Raw genomic sequence first — 18269 nt, forward strand, 5'->3', positions numbered from 1 at the left:
TATATTTATAGGCCCCAACAATGTTATATACGTTAGACACAAGAATATGATCGTTTGAAAATTTTCTGTACTGTTTCTGAGATTGCAATGGTCAAATTCGCCTTGCTGGACATTTTTCCGACTGGTCAACTCTGGTCAACTCAACTGGTCAGCAGCTGGTTCAGTTCAGTTGGTCTGGTTCAACTGGTCTTCAGCTACTTCAGTTGGTTCAGTTTCAGCTGGTGTGCTGAAATTAGCCTAGCTGATTTCAGTTTGTTCAGAACCAATAGCTTCATCATCATTTATCAGCATCTTAAACTTCGATTCAGACTTTGACTTCTGAATATGATTTGTAGATCATCGTCTTATCTTTCCAATGCATACAGAATCTCTTCATTTCAATAAACGAGCTGAGAGATATGACTGAAATACCGCAGCTTCTCAAACACAACTGATTGTTGTTTTCGTGCAATCAGTTCGGAGATTTATCGATCAGTTAGACCTTGATAACATATGATTTTGCCCAACTCACGTGCAATACGACTTGTTCCAAAATGAGTTTTCTAATTATTTAAGTTGGCAGATTGTAATTTTGATCATCCAGTTGAAAGATATAGTCAAAAAACCGAAGCTTGTCAGAAATTCAGTTTGTGCAGAATTCGGTTTCAGCTTGCTTCTTGTGTATGCAACTTCACATATAATGGCCTGAAAATTCTCGTTTGAAAGTTTGCGGAAAAATTTAAAATTTTCTTTTTTAAAATAATTAAAATGCCTCATTCATAAAATAAACTGATAAATCAAGTTTAATGTTCAAAATAGCAGCGGAAGAAATTATTGTTTGCAAAAATAACCATTTAACATAATCCAACGATGGGTAAAAATATTTGATCAATAAATGATCAATGCTGAAAATGAGGTCCTCGGATTCCACTACTGCCGACCCTCAATGGCTCACTGGTCCCCACCCTCGGTCCCGAACTCATCAGTACCTACAACAATCAAGTCTAGTGAGTCTAAAGACTCAGCATGCATATATCATAGATAAAAAGTAATAATAATAAAATCGCATGCAAAGTGCAAATATCACGTCATGATAAATTGTAATGCGTGCATAACTGAACTGAAAATCGTATCATGAATGATTAATATTACGTGCATAACTGAAATGAACTGAACTGAAAGTAGTAAGTGAAATGTTTGCTCCGTAGAGCCCTGTCATAAAATAACGTGTAATAATTTTCTGTTGAGATTATGTTCTACGCAAGTGGCCCCATGAACTACACTGAACTGAATTGACCGGTAAGTAGCCACCGGGTGAAATAATGTACGTCTGATCAGACTAATGCCACAGTATACTGGGTGGGACCGGTAAGTAGCCACCGGGATGAACTAAACTGAACCGGTAAGTAGCCACCGGGTGAAGTAATAATCTCATGACAGTGAAGTGGCCACAAGCAATATCGCATAAATCTCAAAAATGAATATTTTATCTTTTTGCACGTAATATAATTAAATACGTAATTAAATGTCCTGTATTAATTTTACCATAAGGGTTGGATCGTTCCCAGGCTCGCTGCAACCTACATGTAACATGAAAAATATGCAAATGATTTACTTGACCAAACTTTGTAATTGAATCCAAAACGAGACAATTACGCCCACTGACTTAGTATTTAATCAAGACTCCGAGCCAACCCGAACCAACACCGAACCAACATTTAGTCATGATTAAAATACTCCTAAAATGATGAAATAATGCTAATAAAATTTCAGTACTTCAAAATTTGGTGAATAGAGGCCAAAACATGAAACGCTCTTTCGAGAGTCACTTTGGCACATTGCACCGTAAATTCTCATACGACCTCTAAACTTGACCAAATCACAAACCAACAAAAACATGACTTTCCTAACATGATGAGGTACTGTCCAGTCTAAGGCCATAGGCTAAAAGCCAACCAAGAACCCGGAATTCCCCTATGAACCACAGCACACATGCTGTCAAAAATTACAGCAGCCGCGCTTTGGTTTCCTTGCGTCGTTTGCGAGGCTAATGGCCATTGGGGCTTGAACCACCAACCAGAACCTCTTACCAACATCCTAAGGAATGGTTTGAACCATGACTAAGGGCCCTAGGCCAGCCACAATTCGAACCACATCATGAAATGCGACAATGCTCCCAGTCGAGAGCAAACCTGCGCATGGGGCATTGCTATTGTTTTGCTGTCATGGATCATTCCAGTGGCCATTTGATTGACCATGGCACGATATAGACATCAAGGGGTATGGTATGAACCATGGCTAAGGGCCAGAGGCCAACCAAGATCCACACCACTCCCTAAAACCGAAACATCACATGCAGTAGGGGGGAGGGGCCGAGGGGCTGTTCTTGTGTTTTGATTTATAAACTGATTCTATCGTGGACCAAACCTCAAAATGGAAACTTGGTCGCGTCTTAGACATGATAGGGAGGGGTTTTAACCATGGCTATAGGCCCCTAGGGCAGCCAAGATCAGAAACTCTCCCTTGACAGCAAGCAACAAAATCGAAGCATAATCTGGCACTAAGGATGAGTTGCTGTCAATACTGAATTTCCAGCGGGTATATGGCTTGAACGAATGGACCAACATGGTCTTGACACACCCTAGTATGTGTCTATATGCAGCCTTGGGAGCCTGGAATCGAACCACACCCTGAAACCATCAAAACTAAGCAAACCGTGAGCACATGAGGGAACCGAAATAATTCTGCACCAAGTTTCGAAAATGAATGATATGTATTTCGATTTTCTTGCAATAAAATCATGTACATGCGTTGTTTAAAAATACCTATATGACTTGATTGAAGAGAAAATAAAAATATATATATGCCTGAAATTGTTTTGAACGAAAAACAATTGAAACACAACGACGCGGCGCGGAGGAGCCGGAGCGCTTTTCCTTCTTGTTTGCTACTCGATTTTTTTTCCTCTTGTTTCTACCACTGATTCTCACGGTTTTCTCTCAGTATTTTTCTCTGAATTTTCGAGACTAAGGAGGGGGATGAATGGTTAGGGATGAAGGGGAAAGTCTACCAATAAAAGGGAATGAGATGATGAGATAAAAATCTTTCTATCTAGAGTTTGAGAGATTAGGAAAATATGAATGATATCAAAAGATTTGAGGGGTGTTTAGAGGGTGCATTTGTGGGGCCCCGGATCCGATATCTAATACTAAAAATTTTAAATGTATCAAACAAAACGATTTAATAAAATATATAATTTCTTGTTCACAAACTGACATAAACATCGTCAGAATAATTTAAATGTCTTAAATATTTGAAATATATATTTCAACAAGTCAAAATAACAAGTGAACGAAAGTAATCCAAACATCATCAAATAGCTCCTAAGACCCGAGAATCCCACTCTAACTCGTATCTCCTCGCCTGGAACTGGACTTTGGCATCCCAAGCCTCGCCTCACCTACCTTCAAGCACATGAAAACAAGAGGTAGCCGACGTGCCGGTGAGTATAAACCAAGTATGATACAATCAATAACATATGAGAATTTAATTTTCAAAATAATTCATATAAATTCATAAAGATGCAACATAATGCAATGCATGATCAGAAGGTGTGGGCTATCAATAAATTTCAAGATCAAGTGAATCATCTGGTCATAGGGTACCCAAGGAAAGAGAATCCCCCAGCAACATCCACCGACTCATCCGCTCGAGGTGGGGTGCTGTGTTCTACAATCCCAGGACTATGGTGCGTCTATAGAGAGTGTTCAGGCCATAGCAGCGACCTCCGCATACACTATGCCAAATCAAATATAGCCCTATACGTCCAACAAATCAATATATCAAGGCGACCTCCGCCATATCGAATCTGAATCGAAAAGTGGCTCAATATGCAATGCCATGATGCATTTCAATCTCATCAAGTCAATATCATAATAAGCTCATCCCAAAAGATCAATCATAAAAAATCACAAGTATTTCATCAAGCCATAGAATTTTCAATTTAAAATAAAAATGATACTTTTACCTCGTATGTTACCGACCGTAACATACATTTCAAATATTACCAAAAGTAGATCAAAATGTGTAGGTGAGAAGTCTTGAACCTCTGAATTCTACTATAACTCAAGAACTCGGATCATTTATCAAAACAGAGCAATTTCTGTACAAAATTCATAATTAATTCAATAATGCTTCGAATCAAGATCCGCAATTTGGATATTCAAGAAAACTCAAATTCCAACAATTGTGTAAAGAAGAAATCCATATCATTTCTTGTAAGGCCTGAGATTTATTAGTCTTCATTGATGCAATATTTAAAGATATGAGAATGCATGACATGTAATGAGATGGGGGAAGAAGAGACATGAAAAATTAGAATTTTGAATGAAGGGCAGACCGCACCCGCACCATGGATGATACCGCACCCGCGGTGCATGGACAGAAAATTGGTCATTTTTACAGTAGGGTCACCGCACCTGCGGTCCAAGAAAGAATGCACCCGCGGTTGATGGACAGAGAGTTGGAAATTATTTACAGAAATGACACCGCACCTGCGTTGCAGAACTGACCGCTCCCGCGGTCGAGATTTATGCAAATTTGGATGGACTACCGAAGCTTGAGCGCAGCTGCGGTTCATGAACTACCGCACCCGCGGTTCATGAACTACCGCACCCGCGGTCATACGTGTTACATGAAAAATATGACACTTGCCCCTTAACATGCAAGATATATATATGATTTGTACTTCATTCCTTCATTCTTCAGCTGCAAGGAACGAGAGCAAGGTTCAGAACTCCTCAACTCTCATTATAGCTTAGATTTTGAATTGTGAAAGATCGAGCCACCCGAATTTCGATCCGACTTCGGTTCCATACTCCTCTTGTTACCAGCTACAAAAAGATGTAAGTATTTCTACATTTCAACATGTTTTGAAGTTGAGATGTTGGAAGAAATCAGACATGATTAGTATTAGATGTTCTTGAGATTATAAGCAACGTATATTCGCAACCGGATCAAAGAACGGACATCTTATGATATTTTATTATTTTCCAGCACATATATGAATGAGATTATACAGACTTAGAGGTTATGGAACATATTGGTGATGATTATGAGTTATTGTTTTGATTATTGATGTTAGAGATGACCGGTATCGCAAGATTACGCCGTTATGCCGTTGAAATGCACCGAGATTTAATATTGATCTGTATGTGTATTGAATTGAGTTAGAGATTGATAGAATGCATTTTGAATATGTCATTTCAGATTTGGTTTGACAGATTCGATATCAAGAATACGAGACTTCGACTGCTACGAACGACAAGAAGGTATAATTCATGTTTTGTTTGGGGAAGACACAACTCAAATGAGATTCAATTTGAGTTTCCCAACCAAATCACATACTAGAATTGTTGTCTATCTTTTGATATGATTTTGATTTGTTTATGGACTTATATTCTAATCCCTTAATATGATGATGCCTTGTTTAAAGATTTATATTCAAGCATTTGAGATATAAGAGTCATTGGCAGACTTGTCAAACTAGACGTTCGGTGGTATCGACGCTTCGGATCAGATTCAATCCGATTGTAGACATTCGATACAGACAGAGCCGAAGTCTAGGAATAAGACGTACAGTTACCCCGATTGGGAGGGTAGGTGACAGACAGTGACGTCTTATTCACACCGGGATCCCTAGAGTAGAGTCGAGTCGAGTCAAGACATGATTTGATTTGAATTGCATGCTCATATAGATTGGTTTCATAGACTACGGAACCCATTGTTATTGCTTCATGCATGAATTATGATTATGTATTAGCATGTATACATGTTTTATACTGGGATTTGTTCTCACCGGAGTTTCCGGCTGTTGTTATGTCTGTATGTGTGCATAACAACTAGTGGGGCAGGATCTGGGTCACGACAGAGATGAGTTCGAGATAGCGTGGTGACTTCGGGCGCAGAAGATTACTAGTTGTTGCTTACTAGACTAGTACTACTTGTGGTTGTAGTTTGTATTAAACACTGGTTTATATGAATGTATTAGAACAAGACCTGTAATTATGTTTAATGAAATAAAATGAAGAACTATCTTGTGCTGTTTATATACATTTGAATTAATGTTAAAAGGCAAAATTTTGACCCACATTTTTGAATAAAGATCCGATTAATCCCGAAAAGAATTGAGTTAGAGCCCGGGTCACCACAACAGGTGGTATCAGAGCCGTAGGTTCTGTAGACTGAGATAGAATAGAATGAGCGGGGTAGATCGAGTCCTCTTCCTTGCTGTTGATGTGCTAGCATGATTTATTGCTTTCCCTATTACATGTTGTATTGTTATCTGAATTGATTTACAGCATGTGCTTGTAAAGAATGAATCAGAACCGATTCTGGATCAGAGGTATATGATCAGAGGACGGCTGAGACAGCTTGTATAGACTGTGTACTAACCTGTTTGAATATCAGATATGCCTCCTAGAAGAGCAGCAGTGCCCTTGCGTCCACCGGTGCCAGAACAGGGCAGTACGTCGAACGATCCTATGGACGTCACTGCTACACCGATGGAGACTCTATTGAAACGGTTCCAGTCTTTCCGACCACCGACATTGAAAGGTACAGAAAATGCAGTGGACTGCGAGAGCTGGTTAGACGATATAGAGATGCTGTTTGAATCTCTTGCCTACACAGATGAACGAAGAGTGAAATTAATTGGGCATCAGTTGCAAGAAGTGGCCAAGAGCTGGTGGCTTACCACGAAATGAGCATTGGAGCATAGAGGTATCGATATTACTTGGAAGGTATTAAAGGATGAATTTTATCAACGTTTCTTTCCAGTCTCCTATCGAAAAGACAAATGGGCCGAATTTGCAAACTTGAGACAGGGGCAGTGGAACATAGAAGAGTACGTTGCCAAGTTTTATTCCTTGCTTCGATTTGCGCCACACGTGGCAGGAAATGATGAAGCGGTCGCCGATCAATTCATCAATGGTTTGAATCCGGACATTTTTAATTTGGTGAACACGGGACGACCCAATACCTTTTCTGATGCACTGAACCGAGCGAAAGGAGCAGAGGCTGGCTTGATTAAGCAGCGAGGAGCTTCCTATAGCATTCAGAGTCAGAGACAGCCACAGCCCGCCGCACAGTTTCCACCACCTCCTCCTCGATTTGATAGTGGAAGCAGTAGTAGTGGCAAGAAAGATTCTTTGAAAGCTAGAGGCAAACAGTTCAAGAGATCAGGGAGCAGTTCGTCGAGCTCCAGTGGGTCACGACAGAGAGGTCCCAGCCAGAGTACCGAGTATACTGGTGTTTATTGCAGTTCTTGTGGTGGCAGGCATGCCACTGAGCAGTGTCAGGGAGTCATGGGCCGATGCAATATTTGTAGACAGTAGGGTCACTTTGCCAGAGTCTGTTCACAGAGAGGTCCACAGCAAGCTCAGAGTATTGGGGCATCTGGTTCAGTATCTCGACCGGAGCGGCAAGCATCATCTGTTCATTCCTTCCAGCCGCCACCTGCACCGTCCCAGTCCCGAGCCAGAGGTAGCCAGAAAGTGAGCCAACCTCCCAGACAGCAGGCTCGAGTGTTCCGCACTGACAGAGGAGCAGGCCCAAGATGCACCAGACGATGTGATTGCAGGTAACTGTTTTCTTTGTGGTTGTCCTGCCTATGTATTGATAGATACAGGTGCATCACATACATTCATATCAGAATATTTTGCATTGGTATATGCATTGCCTGTCGAGTCATTGTCTGCTGTAGTGTCTATTACTTCTCCGTTAGGAAGTGGTCTGATATCTGTAACTTCAATTAGACATTGTTTACTACAGTTTGAGGGACATGAGATTGATTTAGACTGTGTTGTACTCGGCTTATCTGATTTTGATTGTATTGTCGGGATTGACATGTTAACCAAGTACAGAGCCACCGTAGACTGTTTTCACAAGATTGTAAGATTCAGACCTGAAATGAGAGAAGAATGGAAATTCTACGGTAAGGGTTCCAGATCTCGGATTCCCTTAGTGTCTGCTTTGACTATGAGTAGATTGTTGCAAAAAGGAGCAGAGGGGTTCCTTATTTATTCTGTAGACCTACAGAAATCGAGCCCGGCATTGGCAGATTTGCCAGTAGTACGGGAGTTTGCAGATGTATTTCCAGATGAGATCCCAGGGTTACCCCCGGCCCGAGAGATAGATTTCAGCATAGATCTTGTGCCAGGTACTGTTCCTATATCTCGAGCTCCGTATAGGATGGCGCCAATAGAGTTGAAAGAATTGAAAGCACAATTAGAAGATCTTCTGACCAAGGGATACATTAGACCGAGTGTGTCTCCTTGGGGCGCTCCAGTACTTTTTGTACGAAAGAAAGACGGTTCGATGAGATTGTGTATAGACTATCGGCAACTGAATAAGGCAACGATAAAGAACAAGTATCCTTTGCCTCGTATCGACGACCTATTTGATCAGTTGCAGGGATCTTCTATTTATTCCAAAATCGATTTGAGATCCGGATATCACCAATTGAGAGTTAGAGATGTGGACATACCGAAGATAGCATTCCGAACCAGGTATGGACATTATGAGTTTGTTGTCATTCCTTTTGGTTTAACGAATGCTCCAGCGGTGTTTATGGGATTGATGAACCATGTCTTTCAGAGGTATTTGGATGAGTTTGTGATTGTTTTTATTGATGATATCTTGGTTTATTCTAAGAATCTAAATGAACATCCTAATCATTTGAGAATTGTGTTGCAAACATTGAGAAATGAAAGATTATTTGCTAAATTGTCGAAGTGTGAGTTTTGGCTGAGACAGGTTGTCTTCTTGGGTCATATCATATCTGAAGACGGTATTTTTGTAGATCCGAGTAAAGTTGAAGCTGTGATTGGTTGGCCAAGACCGACTTCTGTGCCAGAGATACACAGTTTCATGGGTCTGGCAGGGTACTATCGACGATTCATTAAAGATTTCTCCAGTATTGCAAAACCGATTACCCAGTTGACACAGAAGAATGCACCGTTTGTGTGGTCTGAGGATTGTGAGTCTAGCTTTCTAGAGTTGAAGAAGAGGCTGACCAGTGCTCCTGTCTTGATGATTCCTTCAGGTACCGGCGATTTCGTTGTATATTGTGATGCATCTCACAGAGGGTTAGGATGTGTTCTTATGCAGCGAGGTCATGTGATTGCATATGCCTCTAGACAGCTGAAGCCACACGAGACCCGATATCCAATTCATGATCTTGAATTGGCGGCTATTGTTTTTGGATTGAAGATCTGGCGTCACTATCTTTATGGCGAGAAATTTGAGATCTACTCTGATCACAAGAGCCTGAAGTATCTGTTTTCTCAATCAGAATTGAATATGAGACAACGTAGATGGCTCGATTTGTTGAAAGATTTTGATTGCGAGATCAAATACTATCCAGGGAAGTCAAATACAGCAGCAGATGCCTTGAGTCGAAAGGTATGTGCCCTATCCTTATCGACGATAGGTGTTTCAAATTTAGTTAAAGATTGTTGTTTGTCTGGTTTAGCATTTGATACAGATAGTAGACCGCTAAGACTTGCTTCGATTCAAGTTGAGCCAGATTTGATTATGAGGATTAAAGAGGCACAAAGAACAGACCAGAATGTTCAGAAGTCGATTCAGATGGTCAGATCAGGACATCAGTCTGAGTATCAGGTATATGATTTTGTTCTGTATGTGAATAACCGTATTGTAGTGCCAGATGTTTCAGACTTGAAACAACAGATTATGTCAGAAGCGCACTGTAGTCGGTTTAGTATTCATCTTGGTGGCTGGAAAATGTACAACGATTTAAAGACACAATTCTGGTGGAAACAGATGAAGTCAGATATTGCAGAATTCGTGTCTGAGTGCTTGAATTGCCAACAGGTGAAGGCTGAAAGAAAGAAGCCCGGAGGTTTACTTCAGAGCCTATCTATTCCAGAATGGAAATGGGATCACATTTCCATGGATTTCGTGACAAAGTTACCTCGATCATCCCGGGGCTGTGACGCGATTTGTGTCATTATTGACAGATTGACCAAATCGGCTTGTTTTATTCCATACAGAATGACATACAGACACGATCAGATGGCCGAGACCTATATCAGAGAAGTAGTTAGATTGCATGGTGTGCCGAAGTCTATCGTATCAGATCGTGATCCACGATTCACTTCACACTTTTGGCACAGTTTGCAGCAGGCTTTAGGTACGAAATTGTACCTGACTACTGCCTATCATCCCCAGACAGATGGACAGTCAGAGCGGACTATCCAGACTTTAGAGAACATGTTGAGAGCTGTAGTGCTAGATTTCGGCACTAGTTGGTAAGATTCACTACCGTTGTGTGAATTATCGTACAACAACAGCTATCAAACGATCATAGAGATGGCACCGTTTGAAGCATTATATGGCAAGAAGTGCAGATCTCCTCTATATTGGGATGATATATCTGAGGTACCAGAATATGGGCCTGATATTATTCGTGAAATGACTGAGAAAGTAAAGATAATTCAGAAGAGGATGAAGACAGCACAGGATAGGCAAGCCAAGTATGCCAATATTAGACGTAGACCGCTAGTATTTGAACAAGGAGACAGAGTGTTTTTGAAGATTTCTCCTTTCAGAGGCGTTGTCAGATTTGGCAAACGCGAAAAGTTGTCCCCTAGATACATCGGTCCGTACGAGATTCTTGAAAAGATTGGCGATCGAGCATATCGACTTGCTCTTCCTCCTTCTCTATCTGGAATACATGACGTATTTCATGTATCGATGATGCGCAGATATATACCTGATGCTTCTCATGTCATTCAGCCTGACGAAGCTGAGCTTGATCAGACTTTGAGTTATACTGAGCAACCGATACAGATTCTTGATCGAGAGGAAAAACAGCTCAGAACGAAGACTATTCCGCTAGTGAAAGTCCAGTGGAGTCGTCATGGCACTGAAGAAGCGACTTGGGAGACAGAAGCAGATATGAGACAGAAATATCCCGAGTTGTTTACATGATGTGAGTATTTATTCAGCTTTTGATTATATTGTTTTTCATTTATGATATGATTGATGGCCTGCAATTTCGAGGACGAAATCATTTCTTAGAGGGGGAGAAATGTAAGGCCTGAGATTTATTAGTCTTTATTGATGCGATATTTAAAGATATGAGAATGCATGACATGTAATGAGATGGGGGAAGGAGAGACATGAAAAATTAGAATTTTGAATGAAGGGCAGACCGCACCCGCACCGTGGAAGATACCGCACCCGCGGTGCATGGACAAAAAATTGGTCATTTTTACAGTAGGGTCACCGCACCCGCGGTCCAAGAAAGAATGCACCCGCGGTTGATGGACAGAGAGTTGGAAATTATTTACAGAAATGACACCGCACCCGCGGTGCAGAACTGACCGCACCCGCGGTCGACGTTTATGCAAATTTGGATGGACTGCCGAAGCTTGAGCGGAGCCGCGGTTCATGAACTACCGCACCCGCGGTCATACGTGTTATTTGAAAAATATGACACTTGACCCTTAACATGCAAGATATATATATGATTTGTACTTCATTCCTTCATTCTTCAGCTGCAAGGAACGAGAGCAAGGTTCAGAACTCCTCAACTCTCATTATAGCTTAGATTTTGACTTGTGAAAGATCGAGCCACCCGAATTTCGATCCGACTTCGGTTCCATACTCCTCTTGTTACCAGCTACAAAAAGATGTAAGTATTTCTACCTTTCAACATGTTTTAAAGTTGAGATGTTTGAAGAAATCAGACATGATTAGTATTAGATGTTCTTGAGATTATAAGCAACGTATATTCGCAACCGGATCAAAGAACGAACATCTTATGATATTTTATTATTTTCCAACACATATATGAATGAGATTATACAGATTTAGAGGTTATGGAACATATTGGTGATGATTATGAGTTATTGTTATGATTATTGATGTTTGAGATGACCGGTATCGCAAGATTACGCTGTTATGCCGTTGAAATGCACCGATATTGAATATTGATCTGTATGTGTAATGAATTGAGTTATAGATTGATAGAATGCATCTTGAATATGTCATTTCAGATTTGGTTTGACAGATTCGATATCAAGAATACGAGACTTCGACTGCTACGAACGACAAGAAGGTATAATTCATGTTTTGTTTGGGGAAGACACAACTCAAATGAGATTCAATTTGAGTTTCCCAACCAAATCACATAATAGAATTGTTGTCTATCTTTTGATATGATTTTGATTTGTTTATGGACTTATATTCTAATCCCTTAATATGATGATGCCTTGTTTATAGATTTATATTCAAGCATTTGAGATAGGAGAGTCATTGGCAGACTTGTCAAACTAGACGTTCGGTGGTATCGACGCTTCGGATCAGATTCAATCCGATTGTAGACATTCGATACAGACAGGGCCGAAGTCTAGGAATAAGACGTACAGTTACCCCGATTGGAGGGTAGGTGACAGACAGTGACGTCTTATTCACACCGGGATCCCTAGAGTAGAGTCGAGTCGAGTCAAGACATGATTTGATTTGAATTGCATGCTCATATAGATTGGTTTCATAGACTCTGGAACCCATTGTTATTGCTTTATGCATGCATTATGATTATGTATTAGCATGTATACATGTTTTATACTGGGATTTGTTCTCACCGGAGTTTCCGGCTGTTGTTATGTCTGTATGTGTGCATAACAACAGGTGGGGCTGGATCTGGGTCACGACAGAGATGAGTTCGAGATAGCGTGGTGACTTCGGGCGCAGAAGATTACTAGTTGTTGCTTACTAGACTTGTACTACTTGTGGTTGTAGTTTGTATTAAACACTAGTTTATATGAATGTATTAGAACAAGGCCTGTAATTATTTTATTGAAATAAAATGAAGAACTATCTTGTGCTGTTTATATACATTTAAATTAATGTTAAAATGCAAAATTTTGACCCACATTTTTGAATAAAGATCCGATTTATCCCGAAAAGAATTGAGTTAGAGCCCGGGTCCCCACATTTCTTAACCGTAATATGACATAAAAACATTCATTGAATCATTTTGTCAAACACGTGACGTGCGTGCTAAAGAGTTAGCTCCTCTACAATTCCATTTCTTTTCCAAAATATCAATACTTACAATACAATCAATCATTATATTAACAACTTTACCTCAACACTCAAACCAAACAACCCATTGTTTTCCCTTCAATCACTAACCCAAGGAAATAAGCTTTCTTACCTTGCTTCTAAACTCTTGAAGAGAAGAACTCCTAATCTCCAAGCAAAGATTTAGGCTTCAATCAAAGATTAATGTCTTGGAAGAAATTGGATTGAAGGAGAAATGAGGAACCCTAGCTCTAAACCGATGGAGAGAAATGAGGATGAGAAGAAATGATACAAAAATCATTCCCCAATCTAATATATACAATCAAAACCTCAAAACACGTTTTTTGTACAAGTGCTGGGCGCCATGGCGCGTGTTTTGGCGCAGGGGCGCGCACCATACTGCCCAACACCCAAAGTTTCAGCACCGGGTGCGCCATCTCGCGGGATCTGGCGCAGGGGCGCGCCGTATTCTGTCCAAAACGCATTTTTAACTTCAAAATTTGCGAAAGTGGTAAGCTAGAAAGTTGTAGCCTTATGTATTGGCTTGCATCTCCAATTGGCCTCATGTCATTTGGAGGTCTGAGTAAAAAGTTATGCTCAATCTCCCAACATGTGTCATTGTAGGAACGACGATACGCACGACACATTTCGGGGCACTTTTGGCTCGTCTTCCCTAATGATTTGACCAAAACTCAAAATAAGAAAGTTATAGTCTTATGTCTTATCTTTCTAATGAAAGTGGCCTCACATCAATTGGATCAATATACAAAACATTATGCTAAAAACCACAACTACTGCCACATTTTTCATACTGTTTCTGCACTTTCAATACCTATTTAGCTCAAATTCAACCTTTGATTCTACCCATCCATTATCTATTCAATTCTATAACATTCATACCATAACGTAAAGCCATAAACAATCACAACTACTACCACAATTTTATTTTTTTCAAAATTCGGGCATTACAATTCCTCCCCTCTAAAAATAGATTTCGTCCTCGAAATCAATCATCTCTTTCAAGTCTAAGATGTAATGATCAATATTGAAAATAAAACCGAGAATAGAAGCGTACTTCATTTGAATAACTCTTGATATTTATGTCTCATTTTATCTTCTAATTCCCAAGTTGCCTCTTCGACACCATGTCTGTTCCACCGTACTTTAATCAACGGTATCAATTTATTTCTGAGTTGCTTATCTTTTCTATCTAGAATTTTAATCGGTCTCTCAATGTAGCTCAAATTCTGATCTAACTCAACTTCATCGGGTGGAAGTACATGAGAAGGATCTGGATGATATTTCCTCAACATGGACACATGAAAAACATCATGAACACCTGATAACGAAGGAGGAAGAGCTAATCTATAAGCCAAATCACCAACACGTTCCAAAATCTCATACGGACCTATGAATCTCGGTGATAATTTACCCTTCATTCCAAATCTAACTGTACCACGAAAAGAAGATATTTTCAGAAAAACTCTGTCACCTTTCTCATAAGTCAATGGCCATCTCCTGATGTTCGCATACTTAGCCTGTCTATCCTGAGCAGCTCTCATACGACTCTGAATCAATTTCACCTTCTCTGTCATATCTCTTATCATATCAGGTCCTACAATTGGTGTTTCAGATAAATCGTCCCAATACAAAGGAGATCGACACTTCCTGCCATATAGTGCTTCAAATGGTGACATTCCAATGCTCACTTGATAACTATTGTTATAAGAAAATCGACAAGTGGTAACGACTCCTGCCAACCAATACCAAAATCCATCACTACAGCTCTCAGCATATCCTCTAATGTTTGAATAGTACGTTCTGACTGTCCGTCTGTCTGAGGATGAAATGCTGTACTCAAATGCAAACGAGTAGCAAGGGCCTCTTGTAAACTCTGCCAAAAATGAGAAGAAAATCTGGGATCACGATCTGATACAATTGACTTAGGAACACCATGAAATCTCAAAACTTCTCTGATGTACAATCTGGCCATCTTATCATGCCTATATGTCATCTGATAAAGAATAAAACATGAAGACTTGGTTAATCTATCAATGATAACCCAAATTGCATCGAAACCCCTCGACGACCTCGGCAATTTCGTGACAAAGTCCATGGTGATATGATCCCACTTCCATTCTGGAACTGTAAGGCTATGCAAAAGACCTCCTGGTCGCTTTCTTTCTGCTTTCACTTGTTGACAATTCAAACAACGAGATACAAATTCTGCTATGTCAGATTTCATTCTTTTCCACCAAAATTGTTTCTTCAAATCATTGTACATCTTTTTACTTCCAGGGTGTACACTGAACTTACTGCAATGAGCATCACGCAAAATCTGTATCCTCAACTCTGAAATATTAGGAACTACAATACGATCATTCACAAACAAAATACCCTCATTATTGACCTGAAATTCTGATTGATGTCCTGATTTGACAAGTTCAACTGATTTCTGAATGCTTTGATCTAACTTTTGGGCCTCTCTAATTTTGACAAACAACTCGGGTTCTGCCTGAATCGTAAATACTCTTACAGGTTGAGTATCTACCACAAAATCCAAACCAGAAAGACAACATTCTTCTACTAAATCAGATACACTGCTAGTGATCAAGGACATATTACATACTTTTTTGCTCAAAGCATCGGCTGCTGCATTAGACTTTCCTGGATAATATTTTATTTCGCAATCATAGTCTTTCAACAAATATAACCAACGCCTCTGTCTCATGTTCAACTCTGCTTGTGAAAAGAGATATTTCAAACTCTTATGATTAGTGAATATCTCAAATTTCTCCCCATACAAGTAGTGACGCCAAATCTTTAAGGCAAAAACCACTGCTGCTAGTTCCAAGTCATGCACTGGGTATATAGACTCATGTGGCTTCAACTGTCTTGAAGCATAGGCAACCACACGGCCATGCTGCATTAATACACAACCCAGTCCTTGATGTGAAGCATCAGTGTGCACTATAAATCCTCTTACACCTGATGGAATAGTCAGAACTGGAGCACTAGTAAACCTATGCTTAAGTTCAACAAAACTAGCCTCACATGCTTGTGACCAAATAAATGGTACATTCTTTTGTGTCAGCTGGGTAATTGGCCTCGCAATCTGTGAGAATCCTTCAATAAATCTGCGATAATAGTCTGCCAAACCCAAAAAACTACGTACCTCAGGAACTGATGTCGGTCTAGACCAATTGATGACTGCCTCAACTTTACTCGGATCAACTGATATACCAGCACTCGAAATAACATGTCCAAGGAATACCACTCTATCCAACCAAAACTCGCATTTGGATAATTTAGCATACAACTTTTTAGTTCACAAAATTTGCAAAACAGCTATCAAGTGCTCGGCATGCTCAATTTCAGATTTTGAATAAATAAGAATATCATCAATGAAGATCACAACAAATTGATCTATATACCGTTGAAACACACGGTTCATCAAATCCATAAATACCGCAGGTGCATTGGTCAACCCAAAAGGCATAACCAAAAATTCAAAATGCTCATACCTGGTACGAAAAGCAGTCTTAGGCACATCTTTCTCTCTAACTCTTAACTGATGATATCCGGATCTTAAATCAATCTTAGAATATACTGAAGAACCCTGCAACTGGTCAAAGAGATCATCAATCCTTGGCAAATGATACTTATTCTTTAATGTGGCTTTATTCAACTGCCTATAATCGACACAAAGCCTCATAGACACATTTTTCTTCTTCACGATTAAAACCGGAGCACCCCAAGGTGAAACACTTGGTCTTTTAAATCCTTTAGCCAATAGATCCTCAAGTTGTTCCTTTAGTTCCTTCAGTTCAATTGGCACCATCCTATAAGGAGCTCTAGAAATAGTCTGTGTACCCGACATCAACTCAATGTTGAACTCAACCTCTCGGACTAGAGGAAATCCTGGAATTTTATCTGGAAATACATCTGAAAATTCACTAACAATTGAAATATCTGCCAATTTAGGTACTGACCTTGAAATATCAATCGCATAAACCAAGAAACATTCGGCTCCTTTCTGCAACAAACGAGTCATGGACAAAACAGATATCAAAGGAATCTTAGCTCGAGAAACTTTACCATAGAATGTCCAGTGATCTGTCATATCAGGCCTAAACTTAACAATTTTCTGAAAAGAATCTACAGTAGCCCTGTATCTTGTCAACATGTCAATACCAACTATGCAGTCAAAATCAGACATCTCCAATATAATACAATCAAGCTCAATGACATTATCCTCATAACGAAATTCACAACCACTTATCATTTCAGCTGACCTCATCACTTTGCCCAGTGGAGTAGAAATAGATAAGGTAGATGATTATGGTATTGAATGCAACGAGTGGAATGTGACAAAGTGCTCAGATATGAAAGTATGTGATGCACACGTATCCATCAAAACATAAGCAGGATAACCTGAGAGCAAACAATTACCTGCAATGACATTATCTGGAGCATGATGTGCCTCATCCTCAGTGAGTGCAAAAACTCGAGCCTGCTGTCTAGGTGGATGTCCTGCCCTGTGGCCACCACTCTGTTTGTTCTGATCTGACCGGTTTGATTGCTGATAAGAATGAACTGTAGGGGTCTGACGATTCTGGTGAGGTGTCTGTCTCGATGATCCCCCACTCTGAGATATTTCACTACCACGATTAGGACACACTCGAGCATAGTGTCCCACCTGGTTACACAAGTAGCAAGCTCCTGAGATTCCTCTACACTGATCAGTATAATGTCTACCACCACACTGATCACAAGTTGTGCCTGAATAACCAGTACTCTGAACTGAACCAGACTGTCTCGATCCACTAGAATTCGAAAAATTACTGCCATGCCTCTTAAATTGCTTCCCTCTAGCCCTAAACTGCTCTCTTATGTTGCCACTATTACCCTGTCTGAAATGTTGTCGGAACTGTGGCTGTTGGGATCGTTGCGAATACTGAGAACCTCTCTGCCTATTGATTCCGGTTTCAGCTCCCTTTGCTCTATCAAGAGCCTCAGCAAAAGTGTTAGGCTTTCCAGTATTAACCAGGGTAAAGATATCAGGATTAAGACCATTTATGAAGTGATCAGCCTTAGCTTGTTCATCGGATGCTACATGAGGAGCAAATCTCAGTAAATTCGAGAACTTAGCAACATAGTCCTCAATATTCAGATTT

The sequence above is a fragment of the Primulina tabacum genome, chromosome 6 (assembly GCF_025594145.1).
Source record: "Primulina tabacum isolate GXHZ01 chromosome 6, ASM2559414v2, whole genome shotgun sequence".
Taxonomy (NCBI): Eukaryota; Viridiplantae; Streptophyta; class Magnoliopsida; order Lamiales; family Gesneriaceae; genus Primulina; species Primulina tabacum.